This window comes from Ricinus communis, chromosome 6 (genome assembly GCF_019578655.1).
Source record: "Ricinus communis isolate WT05 ecotype wild-type chromosome 6, ASM1957865v1, whole genome shotgun sequence".
In the NCBI taxonomy this organism is placed as follows: domain Eukaryota; kingdom Viridiplantae; phylum Streptophyta; class Magnoliopsida; order Malpighiales; family Euphorbiaceae; genus Ricinus; species Ricinus communis.
Window position 1 is genome coordinate 2979179 of NC_063261.1, and position 24526 is coordinate 3003704.

The following is a 24526-nucleotide window of genomic DNA, read 5'->3' on the forward strand; positions in this document are numbered from 1 at the left end:
ATGAGGAAACTTTGTAACGTACTGCCTCAGTAAAGTTTAAACACTTCATAAATGAAGACCAAAACCTAATCCCGCATATCCCACTTGTTATATTCTAACGTTGCTCCACCCTCTGGAATGAGGACAAGATTTGTTAAATCTTGAAGCCTTCCCTATCTCCTTCTAAAATAAAATCAACCACTGCGTAACTTATTACTACTGGGACTACCAGCAGGCATGGTTTAACACCTTTATCATCCAAAACAAAAAACAAACCCATTCCTACCTTTTTTACCTAGACACTAAACTAAAATTCAAATTCCTTTTATAGTGCACCTTGCAATGGTGGAATTACTTTGGTTCAGTGCCTGATCTTCTTCTAGTAGAAGTAAATATGACCTTTTTAAAACCCACTATAAACCTCTTGAATCAGAATCTAGGTTAACCCTTTTATTTCTGTTCAGTTCAAAATTCTTCTTATCCTGGGTAATGTAGTGAGACTATGACTACACCAAAAATTATGGTATAATCACACTTATTCAAAAATTCTAGGTAAAATGGTGGGACTCCTTCAATGTCCTAGAAAAAATCCTAAAACCAGCTGTAAAGGAATGGCTGATTAGCCAGGGGGTGCATGAAGACAAATCATTCCGCCTTAATATTCCTCACACAAAAATCTCATGCACGCGCTTTACTTGCAGCAGCTTAAATAGAGGAAAAATACTTTGTAATAATGTCCCAAATATTGCAAAATAAATCAAAATCCAATTAGTACGAAGGATCATCATCATTCAAACCAATAATAAGTTTGAGAGATGATAATGAGGACGATTATTTTGGGATCTTTCCACCTATTAATAAAACTTTTAAAGCATGATGTAGCCCAATGGGCTTGTAAAAGTTTGTATGGCCCAACCGGCCTATTATAAAACTTGTAAGGCCAAATGGGCCTATAAAGATTAAAAACCAAGCAGGGCGATAAAAAAAGTAAAAGTAAAACCATTGTACGGAATCTTTGCAAGCTTTTTTAAAACATTTCTCCTACCGATTCTAGAAGAAAAGTAGCACTCCATTCTATGGACTGACATCCATTATCCACCACACCAAGGGCAGGCTCCTTTCCCTGTGACTTGAGCTGGCATCCACTTTCAGAGAGGCAAATAGATCATCTACTACTGTAGAGGGATGAGTGTAAAACCCTAAGACTTAAACTATGCTTATGAATGCAAAATGAAAATAAAATGGAAGCATTTTCTGATGCACAAGATTCTCTATTTTAGAGGCAAGTGTAGAGTATACTTAAAGCAAAAGCAAAACAATAAAACTTACAAAACTAGAAGTTTTATTAATAAAATAAACTTACATAGGTTTTAGATTCCTAGTTCTTCTGGTAACAGGAAAGGAAAAAAATTCGAAAGCAAGTATAGTGTTTTAGCTTTAGAAGAAGAAGAAAAATAGAAATGAAATTCTTTATAAGAATTACAAAGAATAAGCTCAGGGAATGCAAAACTCTACTCTTTATAATTCCCAAAAGTAACTTTTGCCTCTTCTTGCTTCATTTTTCTCTGTATCTAGACATACCAGGGTGTTTGTCCCTAAGGAAGAAGTGGATGCCAGCTCAGGATCACATGGAGAGGAGCCTACCCTTAGTGCTGTGGATAGTTGATGCCAGTCCATAGAATAGAGCAGTACTTGTCTTCTACCGTCGACATGAGACATGTTTTAAGAAAGCTTGCAAACATTATGCATAATGGTTTTACTTTTACTTTTACTTCTTTTTTTTGACCGCCTTGCTGGTCTTTCAGTCTTAATTGGCCCATTTGGCCCTACAAGTTTTACAATAGGCTGGTTGGGCCATATAGGATTTTATAAAGTTTTACAATTAGGCTACATCATGCTTTACAAGGTTTTGTCAATGGGTGGAAAGTTCCCAAAACAATCATCCTCACTATCATCTCCCAAACTTATTATTGGTTCGGATGATGATGATGCTTCAGACTGATTGTATTTTGATTTATTTTGCAATATTTGAGACATTATTCCAAAGTATTCTTCCTTTGTTTTAATTGCTGCGAGTAAAGCGCTTGCGTGAGATATTTGCACCATGAATACTGAGGTGAAATGATCTATCTTCATGCACCCCTAGCTAATAAGCCATTTCTTTACAACTTGTTTTACGATTTTTCTTGGGACATTGAAGGAGTCCCACATTATACCATAATTTTCGGTGTAGTCATAGTCCCACTGCATTACCCAAGGTAAGAAGAATTTTGAACTGAATAGAAATAAAGGGGTTAACCTAGATTTTGATTCAGTAGGATTATAGTGGGTTTTAAAAAGGTCATATGACTCTTTTACTTATGATAGAAGAAGATTAGGCACTGAACCAAAGTAATTCCACCTCTAGAAGGTGAACCATAAGGGGTTAGATTTGAGTTTAATGTTTAGGTAAAAAAGCGAGGAATGGGTTTGTTTTTTATTTGGGATAAGAAAGATATTAAACCATGCAAAAAGCGAGGAATGGGTTTGTTTTTTATTTGGGATAAGAAAGATATTAAACCATGCATGCTAGTAATCTTAGTAGTTATAAGTTAGGTAGTGGTTGATTTTATTTTGGAAGAAGATAGGGAAGGCTTTGAGGTTTGAAAGATCTTGTCCCATTCTAAATGGTGGAGCATCTTTAGAATATAACAAGTGGAACATGTGGGATTATGTTTTTTGTCATCATTTATGAAGTATTTAAACTTTACCGAGACGCTATGTTGCAAAATTGCCTCATAGTAACATTGGGATTTTTGAAAGATTTCAGGGTTAAAAATGCCAACCTTTGGGAAAACCTTTTCATATTGCTATCGATGGATTTTTATTGAATAATTCTTCTTCCATCATAATAATGTTTTAGAAATTTGTTTTATAAAAAATCCATAATTTTTCTTTTTTGATTTAGAAAGAAGAATCTAGGTATTTAGAGAAATCATGTTTTGAGAATCCAATTGAGAAAGGAGGTTTTGGAATATTCCTTTCTTTGGGTTTGGAATAATATTGAGTTCAGAGGTTATGCATGAAAGCTTTTGCAATGCATGCATGAGCTTTGGTTCTTTTGTAAGGTATGGAGCCATGTTTGGATTTGTTGTTATTTTGATGAGGACGAGGAGGTACTGGTTTGAGGGCTTTCCTTTTTTGCCACCGCTTCACTCCATGAAGTTATTGGTTAGGCAGATGAAATGGATTTTATGTTTGGGGTTTTAGGTTTTTCTAGTTCAACTTGAATAATCTTTCCTTTGTCTCTTTTTGAACCATTTATCTATTTTGCAGAAATTCTTAAGTTAGAAAATCTGAAATTGAATTCTTTTCTCCTATGAAATTTTTTATTTCAAAATCAAAGGCTGAAAGAATAGCTTCCCACTTGGCCAAAATATATTTTGATGCAATGTTTTGGACATCTTTTTGCAAAATTTTTTTAGCAAATTTACAATCAATGCAGAAAAAGGATTTCCTATTTCCAATTCCACTATTGATATACATTTTCCCTTAAAGAAAAAATATCCATTCACTGCTCAGGAAAAGTGATCTAGTTAAACATATGTCCTTTTGTTGGCCATAATTCTTTACTATAACCCATCTTTCATCCTTATTGACTAAGAGTAACAAAGGGAGTTAAAGTAATCCCAATCCTAGTAGGGTAAGAATAAGGGAAAAGGTCCACTTTTGAAGCACAGGCAAAGGCTAAAAAAAGGGCCTATAGGTAAGTTTTATCCGCTTAAGCTAAATCTAGAATTGACATGGTAGTTCGCCATCAAGGTCTGAGCCAAATTGAGCAAGGGCAAAATTGACTGAATGGAATAAAAGATAGCTTGAGGGCTTTTAACCGATGGTTAAATAACTTCCCTAAACTGTTTCGTTCCTTCTCGAAAATATGTATTTTCGGTCCAGAGTCATAAGCGAACGGATCGCTATGTGAAAGTACGAAAGCTAAACTTTATATCTTTAGTGGGCCGCGAATTCTATAAAGATGGATTAAGAGACGCAAGGGCTAGCTCGACTTTTCTATCAGCATTATGATTCAGATGAACTTCTTATTTGATTTCCTAGAAATAAAAGGTTCCACACGAGCTCCAGTTCTACAGTGTGATGGCAAGACCAATAGGAGATATAAGTAGTAGAAATTCCTGACATATGATTCGACGGCTAATTGAAGGCAATTGATGTGAGGTTATTGGTTCCATAAATGGAACTTTCTTAGGGAAGCCAAAAAACGTGAGCGCCTAGCACGAGACTAAAAATGCAATTTTGAAAGACAATGACAAGTCTGACAGGCATCGCCAATCTGAGAGAAGCTTGAATCCTATTATCTAAACTGAGAATGTCATTATATGAAAGGGTCGGTCAATAGTATAGCTTTTTCTTTGCCTAGTCTCTTTTTGAAGGAAAGGCCCGAAGGGTTTAATGCTTATTCCTTTTAGGCTTGTCCTAGAGTAAAATTTTGATTAAGTAAATCACTTTAAAATTTTTGATAGAGTAAATCACTTTAAAATTTTTGGATGCACATGACTATGCTCAATATTTCTTTTTCAATGGTGGAACAATTTTTCTGGCAATCATTCTAATGCACAGAAGTGAATTGTATGATGCACTCATATCCATTATGTATTCTTTTTTAAGATTCTCCCATACCCTATATCTGAAGCATCCATTTCTACTATATTTAGTAGAGTAGGGTCTGCTAAATGAAGGCAAGGGATTTCTAAGATTAAGGTTTTAATTCTTTGAACTATTTTACTGTGCTCATTTGTCCATGATGCTGGAGTTTTCTGGAGCTTGTCATGCACGAGTTTGGCTAGGAGGTTCATATTAGGACAAAAGTTTATCACATAATTTAAATTCCCTAGAAATCTTTGTAATTTTTTTTTTATCATAAGTCTTATCGGGAAACTTATTTGCAAACTTTAGAGATCTCTCTATTGGAGTTATTGTTTCCTAAGTAAGATAAATGTCCTAAGAACTTTATTCTAGTTTGGAATAGGACCATTTTAGGTTTTGAAACTACTAACCTATTCTTCTTCATTATATAGATGAAAGTTTCTAAGGGTTTAAAGTGTTGTTCTATAGACTATGAAAATATTAGAACATCGTCTATATAAACCAAGCAAAATTTTAGATGAGGTTCAAAAATGTCATTCATTATCCTTTGGAATTTAGAAGAGGCACTTTTTTAACCAAAATACATTAAATTCCACTCAAATTGTCCGAATGAAATCGTAAATGCAGTTTTATATATATCTTCATGTTTTAGTTGGATTTGCTAGAATCTTGACTTCATGTCAAATTTTGAAAATACAAAAGCTTTTTGGAGATTTTGTAGGAGATCTTTTTTATTAGAAATAGGATACCTAATCCATTTTAATCCCTTGTTTAAGGGTTTATAATTTATTACTAACCTAGGAGTTCCCTTATCTGTTTTTGAGTGTTTGTTTACATGAAAGGCTGCATAAGATCAAGGTGATCTTGATTTCAAAATTAAGCCTTTTTGTAACAGTTCACCAATCGCTTTACTACAATGCTGTATTAACTCAGCGTTCATCTAGATAAGCCTAGCTTTGGTAGGGATATTTCTTCCATTAAAATCAATTTCATATGTTAAATCTACCATATGTTGTTTTCTACTCTAAAAAGTATTTGGTAAATCAACATAAATTTTATTTTTAATTTTATTTTAAAAATCAAAAAATTTCTTTTTCACCAAGTTATTCTAGAGCTGTTGTTCAATTTTATGAAAGGACACATTTTTTTTAAATGAAATAATTCAGTGTCTTTCCCTTTTACTAGCAAATTAATCTCATTTTCATAAATAGAACATGCTTTTAGTATGCTGAGATTCCTAGTTTGCAGTTTTCCTATGAAAAGGAAAAATACCTTTTCTTTTTTGGCTTTGAAGTATATGCCTTCACAGTTCACAGAATACAGAGTTATAAGATTTATAATGGCATTCTCAAAATTATATTGTGATGAATATTGGAAACAATGACAAAGTTAGTTTTAATTTTGTAGCATTTGTTTCCCATATATGCTTCGCTTTTATGTTTTATATCCATTTTGGTGCTGTTTGCTACTGATAATATTTCTTTTATTTTTTTTTTTAAATTTTCTTAGGACAAGACTTTATTTGATGCAACTGAGATCCGCTCCTGTATCAAATAAAGCAATTATATCTATCCTGAAATCCTTTGAAGAAACAAGGGTGATTTTAATCAAATATTTTCTGGAGGTTATTTATTTTAGCATGCAAAGAAAATCTTTCAGAATGGTTTCAATATTTTTGATATTTTGGTTTTCTTCATTTTGATCATCCTCTGATGTTTCAAAAGATTCATCTTGTTTTGTAAGAAGAAGTTGTATGATTTTACTATCTTCTTCTTGTTTTTGTTTTATTTATTTTATTTCACATTTTAATTCTTTAATCTCCTTTTGTAATCCTTGAATGGATACCATCGGATTTTCTTTCTTCCTTTCAAGGTTTCTTGTGAGATTATAAGTCCTGGTTTTAGATTGAGGTATTCTAGAAATGGTTGCTTCCGGTTTCCCTTTAAAGATTTTAACAATTTATCCATATATTCTTTCTAGATTTCACTATTTTTAATTTATTTTATAACTTCAAGGAATGTTTCTGAATCCTTAGTTAAAATATTTATTGAGTTTTCAGTATTATTTTATTCACTACTAGAAACACGATCATCATTTTGGATTTCTTCATCAAAAAATTCCAATGCACAAGTTTGAAGAAGAAGAACTTCAATCTTTGCTAACGTTTCTTCTTCTAGGTTTAATTCTTGTAGTTGTCTTTTGACCCTATAGTACTTTGCATAATGATCCTCATTTTCACATTTAAATATAAGTGATGTCTTGTAGTTTTGGTTTTGGTTTTATGATTTTTTTAAAAGGTTTTATTCGCTTTGTTTTTCTTTTTGATGTTTTATTATTTCGCTAACTATTTGTTTACTATCATGGTAGTATCTTAGTTTTTTATACCTCTTGTAGGATTTTTTATTCTTTTCACCATAATTTCTAGAACAATTGTTGCTGGGTGTTTTAACATTTATGTCAAATTGTTGGCCAAAAGACCCAAGTTCCTTTTTGGTGTTTTCCATTTTCCATTTCAAATGTTTTGAAGTTTTAGATCCTGATATATTTTAAGGCCCTCCTTTTAGGTGAAGCTTACAAGTTCTCCATATGTCAGGTTGTTATAGTCAATTCTCTAGGTTCCAAAAGTTTCTCTTATCCTATTCCTAACTTTTTCTCCTAAAAGGGTGGGGAGTCCTGCTAGGAATGTTTCCTTTTAAAAAGATTGGTTTGAATCTTCTCTGAGCATGACTCTAGTGAGGAAAGTGGTTTTATACCATTGGAAATCACTTAGTTTTTTACATCTTAGATTGGATAATAATTATGCATTTTTATCTTTAAGATGCGAAGGATCTCTAATGAAATGGTATGAATTAGGGTGTTTACAGCATCTTGGATGACCTGTCCAAGTTCATCTAGGATTGGATCTCCTGTTTCATTTACCTGGACTACATTTAAGATATCTAAGTGTTCTAACTGGGTCAGGTGTTGATCCCACTAACCCTTGAGCTGTTTTGAAAATCTAGAAATCAAAAGTTCAACAATAGCTCGGTCATTGGCTTTATTTTATTTTCTATGGGTATTTGCTACCATAGTCATTTATTGAAGGAAGCCTAGGATTTGATATTTTGTCATTCCATCTAAGTTCCATTTAGAGTTGTCGCATTGAATTTGGTTTTATACGAGAGAATGGATTTATTTTCTAATCCTATATCTAGTTGTGTTTGATTATTTTGCCAAGTTATTTTGTTTATATAAGGTGTATCCATTCTGAAGGCTTATTCTTTAGAATAATGGGAAGTAGAATCTATTTCTTCCAAGACATTGATCCTACTTTGGTTAGTTTGTTGAGGAGTATCAGGGACAATTGGGCCTATAAAACCTGACTTTATTCCTTCCAAACAATCTCTGATGGCTTTAATGAAGTTAGATTTCCTAGACCGATATCCTTTTGATTATGTTTTGAGACTTTATATGGTTTAAAAATAGGGTTCTTAAGTTTTTATCTGCTTGTTTAACTATAGGAGGAGTCGTGCTTTGTACAAATTGTTCTGTCCTATTAAGCTATTCTCCTATAGTATGGAAATGGGCATTTGTTACATTATTTTACAAAATAGTATTTTTAAAGTTTACATTTGTGTCTTGATTTATGATTTTATATGGTGAGGCTTCTACAGTTTCGTTTAATAAGGTATCTTTACCTGTCTCATAAGAGGATGAATAGATTCTAATTTTCCATCATTTATTTTCCAATCTATGGTTTTAGATTTTATAAGAGGACTCAAAATTTTAAAAGGGTATGAGATATTATTTTTTGATGTATATATCTCAAACCAATCGAAAAAATTCAGCATGTGCTCTGTTTTGAATTTCAAATCTTGTGTTTATGAAATGTTTAAAGAACCTCAACCTTTTTCTATGTTTTCTTTAGAATAGAAGTCTTTATGTAGATATGTTTTATCTATAACAAACTCCTATTCCAAAACATAAATTTCATTCTGCATGTTGTCATTTAGATTTGTAGTTATAGCAAAGGCTTTAGGTGAAACATGAGAGTTTTTGTCTTTACTGGTATATACAGGTATTGGAATTGTGGATCCATAATATACTTTATGGAGATCAATGTTGGGTATGTTTGAGGTGTAATACCTCGGTTAATCTCTAAATGGTAGATGTATTACTAGTGGTAGATTCGGTTTCATGTATTACTAGGAGATCCGAAAGAAGCTCAAGGCATCTTGTGCCGAGGCCCATGCCCATGCTTCATGTTTCCAGATTGCCTTTGAGGAGGCCAAAAGGTTACTTGATAGGATCAAAGAAGCTTTTACCAAAGAGCGGCAACAACTATCCTCAGAGGTGGAAAAACTATCCTCTGAATCAAATGGATAGAAAAAATGCCTTGGAAAGGCTGAGTTTGCCACGATAGTTGTGGAGGAGAAACTATCCTTTGTATGCTCGTCCGATTTGGCTCTATACACAATTGATTGGCTCTGTAGTTGCAGAGTGCGATTCAGACACTGATTTAAGGCCTATATATATCGTGGCCCCACTCACTTCCTCATACATGATTTCATACTTCAAAAGTAAAAAAATATGTCTTAAAAGAGCGCTAAAAGCCTACAAACTCTTCTTAAAGCCCTAACTGGTGATGATTGGATCAAACTTCAGAAATTCCATCTTTCCTCTTTCAAGGTCATGCAACACACTAAACTTGATTATTGTTTCTCCGTTCTGCTATCAACTTTTGCTACCCAAGGGACCATGTCCTTAGATTCAATGGCTAAGAGCTGTGCCCCATGATTGAAGAATTTTCTGCTATTCTTGCCGTTCCCATGGATTTTACACATCCATTGCCTTGCAAAAACTTAATGAGCCTTTTCCTGGCAAACTAGTGGAGTTATTCCACATGCCCCCAACTGAGGTGCTTTCCCATTCTGTTAGTGAGTATATTACCCTTACTTTATTGATCTCTTGCTTTGAGAAGAAGGAGAAAGGCATGCCTTCTTGGATTATGATGTTGGGCTTTTGCCTTTATGCCTAATTTTTGCTGATTTTTCCTTAAAGAGAGGAAGATATCAGAATTGCTGGCATTATTGACCAAGTGGAGCATGGAGCAAATTCAATTCCAGTCATCTTAGTTGAAACTATCATTGGGTTAGACATGTACAAAACCAATCAATGGTTTGGTGGCAGTTTGGTTCTCTTACAAGTACATATCCAAATCTCTGTTCTTTTACTTTTTTGCCTTAAATTTTTTCCTAAGCTGCCCTTTCGGGTTTTCAACTTAGCAGACTTTTGTCTTAAATTTTGCCTAAGTCGCCCTTTTGGATTTTTGACTTAGCACACCTTATTTTTATCTAAGCTGCCTTTTTAAGTTTTCAACTTAGATTCTTTTTCTTTTATCCCTTTTTGCATATTTGGCTGCGGGAGAAGTTTTAAATACTGACTATCTCGAGGAATATCAATAATTACTAGCTGAAGCACATGCATACTCGATTTGTTGTTACCTCACGGGGTCATGATGGATAGATTTTCTAGATGAAAGGTGTTCTAGAAACATTCATTCGCTGGACTTGCCCTTGGTGGAGAATCAAGCATGTCATGCCTCATGGTATATGGTGATTGCGTAACCTTACTTGGACTATAGGCATCCACCTTTTACACGCCTTTGAGATTTTACTGCTAGTATGGGCAGAAGCAACAAATCTTGTAATTCCCACCTAAATTCGAAAGCCTCCCACTCAGACAGGACTTCCTAGACAAGATTGAAAAATTGTGGCCCCACCGAGACATAGAGCAAAACCTTGACTTCGAGGGAGATCTGACCACCAATGAAAACTTCAAGACTTGGATTCAGCTTCAGATTTCCATCTTTCTCACTTTGCTCGATTCAAGAGGCCTCGAGAATTACCTGCACTATCTAAGGATGCAGATGTAGATGCGAAGAGAATGAGAAAATAAAAATTATACTTCTTTTTAGATCTCATTTATTTTGCTTAGAAATTTTAGCTTTGTTTTTCTTTCAATTAGTATGTAGAACGGTAAATAGACATACATATATTTGATAACAATTCTAAATAATTTTATTCATTTAGTAAGAGCCTAGATGGGTACATTTTGGATTTCTCATGATATAACTCCTGTTATCAACAAGTCTTTTTAGATTTTCTAGCTGATTATTTTCTCTCATTTGTCCTGACTTTTGCCTGACCAGCTTTTTAAGGTTTTCTAATCACCGGGCTATTTTTCTATTATTTATTTATTTTTGTATACATTGTATTTCTTGAGACGATCTAAGTTGATTGGTTCGATGAACTCATTCCCTTCCAGGTCTGAAATCTTAGCTGGGGCAAGATCTTTTTTACCAAGTATGGGCCTTCCCAGTTCTACCTGAACTTCCCTCTCATCTCAAATGCAATGGGTCTTGTGTGCTTTAATACTAGATCACCAGCTCTGATCTTTTCCAGCTTTACTTTTGTGTTGAATGCCCTAGCTATCCTTTTCTAAGACAATTGCATGCGGTAATAAGGCTTTCATCCTTTCCTCATCAATCAAAGCTAGTTGCTTGTATCTTTACTCAGCCCATTGTACTCCAGTATTTCAGCCTCTAATACAACTCTTAAGGACTTCAACTCTATTCAATTGGCAAAACTACTTTAGTCTTGTAAACAATAGAGTATGGTGTTTGCCCAGTTGATGTTCGTTCGGTTGTCCGATACCCCCAAAGTCCAATGGGTAACTAAAACGACCAGTTCTTGTGATTCCACACCATCTTTAAAAGTATTTTCTTCAAATTCTTGTTGGATATTTCTAACGCTCCATTCACTTGAGGTCTATACAGGGAAGACCTGTGATGCTCGATGTTGTACTTTGCTAGCAGGTCCACTGTCTTACCCATGAACTGCATCCCATTATCCATCATGACATGGTATGGGACCCCGTATTTGCACATTAGGTCCCTTTTTATGAATCTGCCTATCTTCCTTGCCCCATGGTAGTGAATGACTCGACTTTGACCCACTTCAAGAAGTAGTCAATTGCTATAACTATGAATCTGTGACCATTCAATGAAGGTTTTATTTCATCGATGATGTCGGTCCCCCAAGTTACAAAGGGCCAAGGAGATGTTAAGTTATGTAGCTCGGTTGCAGGCACATGACTTAGGTCATTGTACAATTGACATTCATAGCATTTTCTCACTAGTGCTATACAATCTTTCTCCATTGTTAACTAATAATAACCTTGCGGTATGAGCTTCCCGGTTAATACTATGTTGTTCATATTAGGTTCGCATACACCTTTGTGCATTTCCTCCATCATTACTTGAGCTTTCTCTTTAGTCACACATTAGAGCTGTACACCTGACACCATTCCTTTATACAAGACTCCTTCATGGCTGATTGGCTCTAACACGGAAGTTTTTAAAAACTTGCAATTATGTCTCGAAATTTGTGAAATTCCTTGTTTTGACCCTCAAAATTTATTTTACTTAACAATTGGGTCCAAATTGATTAAAAAGGTAATTTTGGCTGGATTAACCTCAATCCTAGCCTCGAATTCACCTGTTCTTCGTATCCTGAGACCCAAGAAGGTAGTAACTTTCATCATAGGATTTTTCATAATTCCCTTGATATCTAAGTTTGGGAAAGGAGTGTTGATAATAAGTATTTTTAAGTAACTTAATATTCAATTAGATATTTTATAATATATAAAAAATTATTAAAACATATAAATTTTTTTAATTTTAATCAAATATAAGAAATAGTTTTTTTAAATAATATCTTAATATATTTATCAATTCTATGATACATTATTAGATGCTACATTACTTATTAAATCATAATTTAGTAATGATTCATATTAAATACATGCAAAAATATATAGAAAATAATAAAAATATAAATGTGTACCTAAAAAATGCTAAGAAAATAAAGCACGTGGTACTCATTTGATACAAAAAATATCTCCATCCCTCAAGTGAAAAGCGCCAAACCACAAGGTAGTTTTTTGAACTTTACCCTATTTCTTTTTACCTTACATCTTGCCTCATATTTCACAATAACCTTTCCATCCTTTAAGATGTTTCTTGAACAAAAATTATTTCCTTTTTAAGTTCTTATGTTTGCCTCATCATGATGAGATCTTTATACCGAATTTTTTAGGATTCGTTTCAAGATTTCAATATCTTGAAGTTTTATGTCTGCCTCATCATGGTGAGGTCTTAATACTAAATCTTTAAGGATTCGTTTCAGGACTTCATATTTTTGAAGTTTTCATGTTTGCCTCATCATGGTGAGGTCTTTACACCGAATCTTTAAGGATTCATTTCAGGACTTCAATATCTTGAGTTTTATCTTCGCCTTATCATGGTGAGGTCTTAACATTGAACTTTTAAGAATTCGTTTTAGGACTTCAATTGAAGCTTTCATGTTTGACTTATCATGGTGATGTATCTATACTGCATCTTCTAGAATTCGTCTCTAGATTTCAACATCTTGAACTTTTATGTTTGCTTCATCATGGTAAGGTAGTGTTTCGAGCGGGGTAAGCTTCCCCCGTGGCAACGATCACATGAACCCTAGAAAACTCCTGCTGGCGGCCCCACACGCTGCTTTGTTTAACAAGCGTCGCCCTTCCTTTCTTTTCCCAGTTTGCCTACTCCAAACACAAAATCTTTAAGAATTCATTTTAGGACTTCAATATCTATGAAGTTTTTCATATTTTCCTCATCAGGGGGATATTCTTACACTGAATCTTTAAGGATTCATTCCAGGACTTCAATATCTTGAAGTTTTATGTTCGCCTTATTATGGCGAGGTCTTGACACTGAATCTTTAAGGATTCATTTCAGGACTTCAATATCTTTGAATTTTTCATCTTCTCCTCATTATGGTGAGGTCTTTAAACCAAATTTTTAAGGATTCGTTTCGGGACTTCAATATCTTGAATTTTTATATTTGCCTTATCATGGTAAGGTCTTTTGACACATCAAATTTATGAAGTGTTGTGTTGCCTTTCATTTGTGGAGGTCTTTTGTCACCCCAAGTCTATAAAGTGTTTATTGCTTCCTATTTGTAGTGGTCTTTTTGTCGTTCCAAGTTTATGAAGTGTTTGTAGAGGTCTTTTCTGTCACTCTAAGTCTATGAAGTGTTTATTGCCTTTTATTTGTGGAGGTTTTTTCTTATCATTTAATCATAAAAGAGATTTCTTTAAAAAAGGGAGAGTTTTTTTATTACTTCGTGAGACTACAACACATCCTTATCTTGAATACCTTATTAATAAACCTAAGTATGTAAAACCTCAAGGGATAAAACCATACCTAGGAAAAAGATTATATACATGAGTTGGGATCTGACCTTTATTGATATTATTTCCATAGATGATCAATGTTTTAGTATATTGGGACACAGATTCCTTCTAAGATTTCAAGTTGAAAGGCTCCGCTTCCAATTGCTTTCAGGATTCGATAAGGACCTTCCCAGTTTGGCCCTAATTTTCCTACTCTTGAGTCTCCTTTGCCCATATTTACTTTCCTTTGGACTAGATCACCAACATAAAAAGAGAGAGGTTTTATTATCACATCATGGCACTTAGCTATCTTTTGCTTATATGTAGCCTCCCATATTGTTACTTGATCTCTGATTTCTTCAGCTAAATCAACATTTGTTTTGATCTAGTTGTTATTGTCATCATGATCCACATATTTGACTCTTATTGTAGGTATCTTGATTTTCAATTTGGATTACAACCTCCATCTCATAGGCTAACTTAAACGGAGTTGTATTATAAGCCCAAATAACATTCAGGAGTTCCTCTATCCCATGTTCTTTAATTGATCCGGTCTTTCCTTCAATACTTGCAAGAGAGTTCTGTCAGTGACTTCTATGAGTTCATTAGTTTATGGATGTGTCACATAAGTGAATTTCATTTGAATACCCAAATTCTTGCATAGACTTTTGAATCTTTCACGATCAAATTATTTCTCATTATCCATTACAAGGGTATGAGGGATCCTAAAGCGATAGATCACTACTTTCTTAAATAATTCTTCAATTCTTTTCTCAAGTGTCATTGCCATGGACTCAACTTCCAATTATTTAGTGAAATGATCTATTGTAACAATTACAGACTTCTTTTGCCCTAAAACTAAAGGGAAGGGTCCTAGGATATCCATCCTCCAAACTACAAATGGCCAAGGACTCTTTAGGGGAAGTTGGTTAAGAGCTCGCTTATGAATGAAATCACTATGTTTTTGACATTTTTCATATTTTTTTCACTAAATCTGCTACATCAACCATAATTGTTGGCTAATAAAACCATTGTAATAAAGCTTTCCTTATAATTTTCCTTACTCCCTCAGCACCGCAAACTCCTTCATGTGTTTCTCGTAAGAGATACCTTCCTTCCTCTAGAGAAACACATCTAGACCAAGGATGAGTCAAAGATATCCTATAAAGGAGTCCATCTAGACATACTAGAAGTAATTAACAACTCTCTTTTGGATCTTAATGGCTCGAATCCTATCCTTAGGGAGATCTCCCTTTTCTAAGTATTTAATAATTGGTTTCACCCAGTTGCTAGCTTTTCCTATGGGAATAACTTCCATTTGCTCTATTATTGGATTACTTTGAATTTCCTTTAACATCAGTAAATGAAATAGTTCTCCATTTTCTATTGCTGACTTTGCCACTTGATCAACTTCAGAATTATCTTCTCGTTGTACCTGACTTATATGCTAGGATCCTTCTTTTTCTAATACTCTGCAATACATCAGGAACACCTTCTTGCAATATTTTTATATGGTCTCATCTTTCATTTGAAAGTTTCCTCGTATCTGATTAATGATCAGGGCCAAATCACTAAAGAGTCAGATATTGGAGTGTGAGCATTACTTTATGGGGCCCACACTAAGTGCTAAGCGACCTCATTAGTGTATCTAGGTACTATTTTAAAATGAGCCGTTCGGTTGAGGGTCCTAAGGAATTACAAAAGCCCTTAAGACTAATCCAAGAAGGAGTTGCCATCCGATGAGAATGAGACATATTTCAGGAGTGAGGATGACGGCTTTGTACCCCTCCTTGAGAGTTTAAGTTTCATCTTCCCTAAAATAAAAGATTTTAAGTTTGAAAAGTTAGGTGCGAATAGGGAAGGTTTACGAAATCACCCCTATTTACCTAGGCAGTGAAGCCTAGCCTCCCCTGGAGTGGACGAGCCTTTGCCTATCCTAATAACATTGTCTTAGCCTATTTTACCCTATATCCTTACACATCAACTTTTTTTAATCTTTTTAGCATATGAGGCGGCAGAACACAAATTAACCTAAAGAGGAGGTACCTTAACTAGTCCTAGATGGAAGGCATTTTTCTGCCTTTGCTAGTCCTAATCGAGGAGGCACTTTAGTGCCTTAGGTTTTATCGTAGCATTCCAGAGTGTTCACAACATTCATAATTTTTATTAGCCCTAGGCTAGTGTCAGATTTATTTTATCCTTAGCATTTAGGTTCCCACAGGATTATCATGGACGGGCGCAAGGTTAGGGCCGAAGGCCCATCCCTCTAAGTCAACACTCTTCTTGCATGAAGGCTAGGTGGACTTATATGAGCTTACCTTAGACATGCGCAAGCTCATATTGGACACGTGTGAGGCGAGTGATCCGTACGGGGTCTAAGTGGACTCGAGCAGACTTAAGGTGAACTCGCACAAAGTCACCTTGGACTCACTCAAGCTCAGGCCTAGGACTAGGGGTTTTTAAGATTTCCTTTTTCTTTCTTTTTTTTTATGAGCAATTTCTCTAAGGTTTTAGGGGCCGGAGTCTCTTTTCCTTTTTGACTTATAGCCATTTAAACCTTCTCATCATCGGGCTTTATAGAAATCTAGTTTTTGGATTTCAATCATAACACTTTGCCCCCTATTTTAGAGGAGGAATGCTTGGATAAAAGTGATTTGCCTAAAAAATTTTGAGTTTTTATGGAAGAAGTGTTTTGGAAAGCATGAGTTCCATTAAAGAAAACATTTAGAAATAGAGTGTTGGGAAGTTCATACCTCAATTATCATGACATATCAGTGTGATACCATCGTTACGAGTGGTGCAATATCGTTGTCTTTTTAAGGGTGCATCGGTGCGATACCAATGTCTTCGTGAAGGTGTGATGTGCATCATTTTATACATGTTTATATACCCAATTACTTACATTTTTGTGCATAACTATCTTGTTTTATGCCAGAATCACTTGTGTTTTGGTTCCTTTCATGTTTCAGGTGACTATCGATGGACATTATCAGTAATCGAGGGAAATACGTGCAATTACGGACCAAAATCCATCAAAAATTGAGCAAGATTAGCATTCCAAGGTTGAGCACGGCCTGGACTCTGGCCGTGCTCAACCATCAACACTTGACCCTCAAGAGTGCCATTTTGGCATGGTTTTTGAGGCCACCACAACCTCTACCATGGCCCGTGGTGGCTCAGCACCGGCGAGGGCACATCCAAGAAGAAGCCTTAAGTTGCTGGACACGGAGGTCCAGCACGGCTTGGACTCTACCCGTGCTGTTTAGCACGGGCTTGACCACGGTCGTGCTGAGACATTTATATAGGCAAATGCAAATTATGGATTGAGGGTTCAATTTTATGACTTGATTTTACATATACATGCATAAGCCATCTTTTTCCAAACTTCAATATTAGACTTTAGGAGACTATTTCATCTATTGAAGGAAGGATTACATTGGTTTTAACATCAAATTGAAGATCAAGAGTAGATTTGGAGGCATTCAAGAGGCAATTTAGGGTTCATCATTTGGAATTAGGAATTTAGGGTTTTTCATCCAACTTGAAAAAGAAGTGTGTACATGCTTTCAATTTACTTTTCTAAATTTGTTCTTTACTTTGTGTTGCTTATTAGTATGAGTAACTAAATTTGTCAAACCCATTGGGGTTCCTATATTGTTGGATTGTTTTTAATGTTTATGAGACTTTGATTATTAATGTTGGTCTCTTCTTGCTTTCATTATTAATGAGAAATCACATTATTCATAAGACATTGTGAGTTATGATGTTTAGATTACTTTATATAATTGAGAAATTCATATAGTAATTGGAAATTTGAATAGCAAGAACTGGTTAATGATCACTTAGAGATAAAGGTAATTGACTAGCCGGATCAAGAATTAACGGAGCTTAATAGAGGCAGATTAAAGCTTAATGCTAATTTAATAATCAATCGTTAGGAAGAGATTCCAACTTTAGGTTCTTAGGTTTAGGGATTTGGTTATCTCGAGAGGGAAACCAAATTCAGTTAAGAATTCATCCACGAGTAATCGCAATTGGTAATCAGTATAATCTCTATCTTCGCTAAAATTCAACTAGCTTAGGTCCTCTTGGGTTTGCTTTCTCCTTTGATTGTTTCACGAAATCCTTTTAGTTTGTTTGAAACTTAGTTAATCACTTGCTTACATTTAATCATAGAATAACAATTTCATTGATTTTATTAGGGTCAGATATCATAAGACACTGTAATAGTTCTAGGATCATTGATGAGCATAGTTTTACACATATTTGCTCGCATATTATTGCGTATGTTCTTAGCAATTATTGTGCTTTTATTCCCAGATCACCCGTGTTTTGTGTTCTTTTGCATTTCAAGAACATTTATAGGACCGTCATCGGTGTTTAAGCAATTATAGATCAATACGTGCGGAAACGGACGAGAATTCATCAATATCGGACAAGAGCCCGCAATGCATACATTGAGCAAGGCCTGGACTCTGGCCGTGCTCAACCATTAACTGATTCTTGAAATTTGCACTTTCGTACGGTTTAGTAGCCACCTGACCTTCAAGCGTGGTGGCCAACACGGGGAGAAACTGCGGTAGTGGTGAAACCCTACTTGGTGAGATCCACAGTTTCAGCACGGCCTGGACTTCGGCCGTGCTGAGTTAAATATATAAGAAAAATGAATTTTTCTTAGAGAGAGAGGGGGGGAAAAAGAGTGACTAGAGCTCTGGCGGCTGGTTCGGTTTCTGCACAGTATTGAGTGCAAAAGAGAGTTGCGGTGAGTAAGAATCCCAGAATCACAAGGTTCCGAGTGCAAAACAGTAGTGGAGTAATTCAAGAGGCGGTTTGGGAGATTAATCAAAGTGTAGATCCAGATTTGGAGCTGTTCATCCAATTCGAGAGAAAAGGGCGTACATGTTTTATTTTCATTATTCTTTCATTGTAATTGATTTCCTAGATTGTTTTAAACATGAACATGTTTAGCTAGACTGATTTAATCCATTGGGATTTCTTTACTATGTTGGCTTGATATTATATTGTTGGATTGTTTGAGTTGGTTTTGTATTCTTCTTGTTTTCAGTATTAATAAGATAATCATTATTCATGAGACGTTGTGAATTGTGTGTTTAGATTGCTTTGTGTGATTGAGAAGTCCATTTGGCAATTGGAATTTTGAATAGCAAGAACTGGTTAATAATCGCTTAGAGATAAGGATAATTAACTAGCCGGATTAAGAATTAACAAAGCTTAATAGAGGCGGATTAAACCTTAATGCTAATTTAAGAATCAATTGTTAGGAAGAGATTCCAACTTTAGGTTATTAAGTTTAGGAATTCGGTTATCTCGAGAGAGAAACCGAATTCGGTTAAGAATTCGTTCACGGGTAGCATAATTAGACTCACCGATCCTTTATCTTTTGTTTGGTTGCCAACTAGTTTAGATTCCCTTTGAGTTTGTCTTCTTGCCTTGATTAATTCATTTATCAATTACTCCTGCATCTCCATCAGAACTTAGCTTGTAGTTAATAGTTAGTTTAGAAATTATCATCATCCATTTTAGGTTAATATAACAAAGAACAAAGAAGTAACTCTGGGCTTTCACTTTCCCGAGGAATACGACCTTGATACTCGCCATTAGTGCTAGACTGCATCGATAGGTACACTGCCTTAGATTGTAGCTAACACGAGTAGCACACATCAAGTTTTTGGCGCCGTTGCCGGGGAATTATATGAAAACTAGAGTGAAATTTGCTATTTGTTAATTTAGCCATTTTTTTTCTTTCTTATTATTTTATGATTTTTTTGTTTATTTATTTTATTTTATTTGTACATATTTATTTAGTTTAAGTTTATGATTCAGATAGTGAATGATAAGGAGGTTCAATGCTAAACTCAAACTCTTTGTACGACGCATTGAAAAATGGGATTAGGAACCAAGAGAGTGCTAAATATTGGGATACCCGTGCATCTTTAGAAGCTCGAGTGGAATTGTTTTGCAGGGCTACCGATCAACTCTCCGCTCCTATCCTTTCATCTCAAGTTTTTTGTGAATTTTATTGTGGTTTACATTTGAGTAATGATTATCCATTGTGTAGTGATTTTACTCCTTATTCTTATAACTCTGAACAAGTGAATTATACGGGCAATTGGCCAAGTGACTCGTATGGAAGCACCTATAATCAAGAGTGGAGTACTCATTCACCCTATGGATGGAGCTTAGATGGCCCGGAACCACCGAATCTCAAAGAACCACATCAAGAAGCCCTAATCTTGCACCTTCAACTCAAGATGAAGAGTAAGTGTTGGAGGAGCTGATGATGAGGTTCATTACAAGTCTTGATGATAGATTCCAATAAACATAGAGGATACTTGAAGATCAATAAGCCTCGATTAAGAACATAGAGCATCAAGTAGGCTTAATCTTCAAGTTACTAGCTGAAGAGCAATTGGGAACTCCATCAAATGCTACTGAATACGAGGAACACTTGAGCGCCGTCACTTTGCGTTCGGGTGAGAATTTTTCTGGTTTATCTACTATGTTTGACGATGATGCTTCTGTGCAGGATGATTTCTTGAACATGGAGATGGAACCAGAAAAGGAAGAGGCGAGCATAATTCCTCTGAAAGACTATCAACAAGAATGTACAGTTGATGATGCTGAGTTGCAGTTAGAGGAATTGTTGGTAGATTTTCCACAAGTCCCTTTGATGATGGACGATGAGCACGAGTTATCCAATGATGAAGTCTTGGAGGAGCTCGAGTTTCTTCTAGCAAGTGAACCAAGCCAGGGACTGAAGAAAATCATCGACACTCCTGAAGAGATTGCCCAACCATTGATCCTTCCAATTGTTGAAACTCCAGCTTTCAAATTGGAAGAGCCCCTAGAGCATCATGACTACGTTCAATTATACGAGGAGCGAGTCTTGCCCATTATATTGGCAGATTGCTTGATAGTCGGGAAGAGGAAATTGATGATTATCCTTCTAAGCGGATACTTGAAGACATTTGCTTGGAAGAAGGATGGATGGTCGTCGATCACGCCCATTTGCCTTTCACCATGAGTCCAGCTAAGAAGACTCATCACATAAAAAAGAAGCGCTTTTGGGAGGCACCCCAATTTTTATCTTTAATTTCTAATTTTTAACCTTTTGTTTTGAAACATTTCATTAGTTTTAGTTTTCATATTTTCAGTTTCGATTTTATTTCTTTATTTTATTATTTTCAGATTCTACCAGGAGGCAATCGAATTTCCACAACATCGGCCTCGATGGATGATCGGGGCGATCCCTAGATCTTTTTATTTTCCTGTATTTATTTACTTTATTTTTCATACATGTCATGCACTCGGATTGTATTGCCTTTGTTCTCTTAGTTGAGCATTCCATGCGGGGTATCCATAACATTTTACACCGAGATGTGGTGTTCTTCAAGTGTGGGGTGCTTATGGGTAAACCTTAATCTCTCATATGGTTTTAATATATCTGAAATTGCTATGGCTAGGTGTTGTGTATTTTTAGGGGATGTTAGCACACTGTGTTTTTATGCACTTGAGTATGCTATTTTTGAGCTGATTGATGACTTGATTTATAGAATTATAGTTACTTTTCTTTAATGTTCATTGTCCTTGGAAAACAATTTATGGTGTTTTATACATCAACCCTGCTGGGTTAAACCGGTGTTATTTAATTATTTTTTCGAATTGTCGAATTTTAACTTAGAACGTTGATAATATCATATGCATGTGTTTCTTAAGTAATGATTCAATTAATGATGTTGCGAACCAACTGCACCAAATACCACACCTGAAAGTGAGATTTTGAGCCAGTTGAGCATTCATTATACTTATGCTCTTTATATTCCTTGTTTGAGTGTGCATTGTACTTAAATTTGCTTCTAGAACTTGCTTTGTAATGCGTGTTAAAGTTATATGAATATTGTGAATACCATGAGATGATTTGGGCGATTTAGGATTCACCACATTTGACCAAAAGCCTATCACCATGAGATGATTAATTCATTTATCAATTACTCCTGCATCTCCCTCAGAACTTAGCTTGTAGTTAATAGTTAGTTTAGAAATTATCATCATCCATTTTAGGTTAATATAACAAAGAACAAAGAAGTAACTCTGGGCTTTCGCTTTCCCGAGGAATACGACCTTGATACTCGCCATTAGTGCTAGACTGCATTGATAGGTACACTGCCTTAGATTGTAGCTAACACGAGTAGCACACATCAATCACCCTTACCCGAGAATACGACCTTGATACTCACGTTAGTGCTAGTTTACATCGATAGGTTCACTGCCTTAGATTATAGCTACACAAATAGCCTATCAAGGTGCATCGGTGTAATACCATTATGTTCATGAGGGTGCATCAGTGCGATACCGTCGTGTTATTGAGGGTGCGTCAGTGCAATATTGGCATCTTCTCGAGGGTCCGTCGGTGCAATATCGGTGTCTTTTTGAGGGTGTGTCGATGCGATGTCAACGTCTTTTTGAGGGTGCATATATATGATGTTGGTCTTCTTGAGGGTGCATTAGTGCAATACCAGTGTTTTTTTAAGGTGCATTAGTATGATAGCAACATCTTCTTGAGGGTGCACAGGTTTTTTCCCTATGTCTTATAAGTAGTGTGGTTGTTGCTGAAATGTGGCTACGTCTTTCCCTCTTGCTTTAGGAGGTATGGAGGCGGGCCAAAGTAATGCAATGTATAGCTAAGTGCCACGAAACTTGGGCTTAGAGGTTAGCCAAGTCGCACGGCACTTAGTTAACTTGCTTGACAAAGTTGAACTAAGTGCCGTGGGACTTGGCTAACCTCTAAGCCCAAGTTTCATGACATGATACAAGAACATACACAAGAGGAAGGTTGGAAACTTAATAAAGCTCTCCATATTTTCAAACTTAAGTGCTCTCAACTCTCTACCCTACCCAAGTCTGAAACCCTGCTGCCTACTTTGCTCACCTAAAATTTCTCCTAACTCTCATATAGGCTTACTTAGTTCAACTTTGTCAAGCAAGTTAACTAAGTGCCGCGCGACTTGGCTAACCTCTAAGCCCAAGTTTCGTGACATAAGCAGTAAGCATAAGATGATACTTGAAAAATAAAGAAGATCGGCCTTAGAGTGGGTCCTGGGCAGAGTTAAGGTAATGTAATACGGTTAGGCCTAGTGGTAGAGCCCGAAAAGTAAGCTTAAGTGGCTTAAGGGGAGGCTTTAGGTTAAGAACAAAGTGACCTCATGTGGGGTCAAGGTTGTCCTTGCATGACTTAAGGTTATCCTTGCATGATGTGCTAGGGGCCTATATAAAGCTTGAAGTCACATCAAATGTTACTCATCTTCTTTTTGTCATCTTCTTTAATAGAATTAGCTTACCTTATGATGTTTGGAGATGTCTAGAAGAAGTCAGAGCAGAAACTAACTTTCGATGGGCCGAGAATCAAGGTAGCAACTGCATAGAGAACTAGGGCATGCAGTGGAGGCCCTTGGGGTGCCGATAGTAGTGGGGCTGGAGCGCAACTGTCAGTACCCTCGATAGTAGTAGAGACCATGGTTCTGCCGACGTCATCAATGCACTACAACATGAACGCGCGGGACAGGGTATGTATATTTATTTCATGTACTTTCACTTGAATAACATCATTAGTGGATGTATGCATGTCTCTAAGGTACAACTTAGCAATATTGTTGGTGTATCATACGACGTATCGTGGTCTAACCGGCAATATTGCCGGTGCACTATAGTGGTAGGTGCGCATCACCAGCATCAAGGACTGCGTGGAGGCGATCGACTTTCATTAATTCTTGGGCACTTACCTAGGTTTAAGCCTAGGAATGATGCGGCTTCACTAACGGTGCTATTGGAGAGGTGGTTCGACATTACTCACACCTTCCTGCTACCCTTTGGAAAGATGACACTTACCCTGCTGGATTTTATGGATTTAACGGGGATTCAATTCGGTGGGGTGCCAATGCCCCTAGATGATAGACTGACCTTTAGCCCGAGCCTCGGTCCTCAGTTGCTCGGCTACTCGCCCTTCATTAAGGATGAGAATAAGCTATAATCCAGGGATCTGAAGAACCATTGGCACTCCCAGTGTTAGACAGTGACGGCACCATTCATTGATGATGAGGTGGACCAGTATGCTTGGAGCTTTCTGATCTACCTATTTTGTGCCACCATTTTTGCAAATGTTCATTCGACTATCCATCTGAGGGTGCTGACAAACCCGACAGATTTGGATGTCGTAGGCTCATTTTCTTAGGGTTGGGCAACTCTATTCCAGCTCTACTACTTCAAGGATAGCAACTACCGGGACAGCTCAAAGGTCGACTATTTTACCTATCTACTGCCGGTGAGTTTTTGTTATACTTTCATTTCTTTGTAGGGGTTTATGATATTTCTTGTTGGATAACTCTGGTATTTTTTGCTTTTGTAGATCAGGGTCCATGAGCATAGGCTTTTGAGGATTGGTTCTCCTTCTAGCACTGGTAGCTACCTTTTTCTGGAGCGCTAGGCTGATTCCCGGTCTGAGTCTGAGAGCTTTCATTAGCTCGACTAGCATTGCTAGTGTTTGAACACGATGGCCTGGCCAGAGTAAAAAGAGGAAAAGTTAGTTTTGGCAGTTAGTATTATAATCCGTGCATACATGTTTATA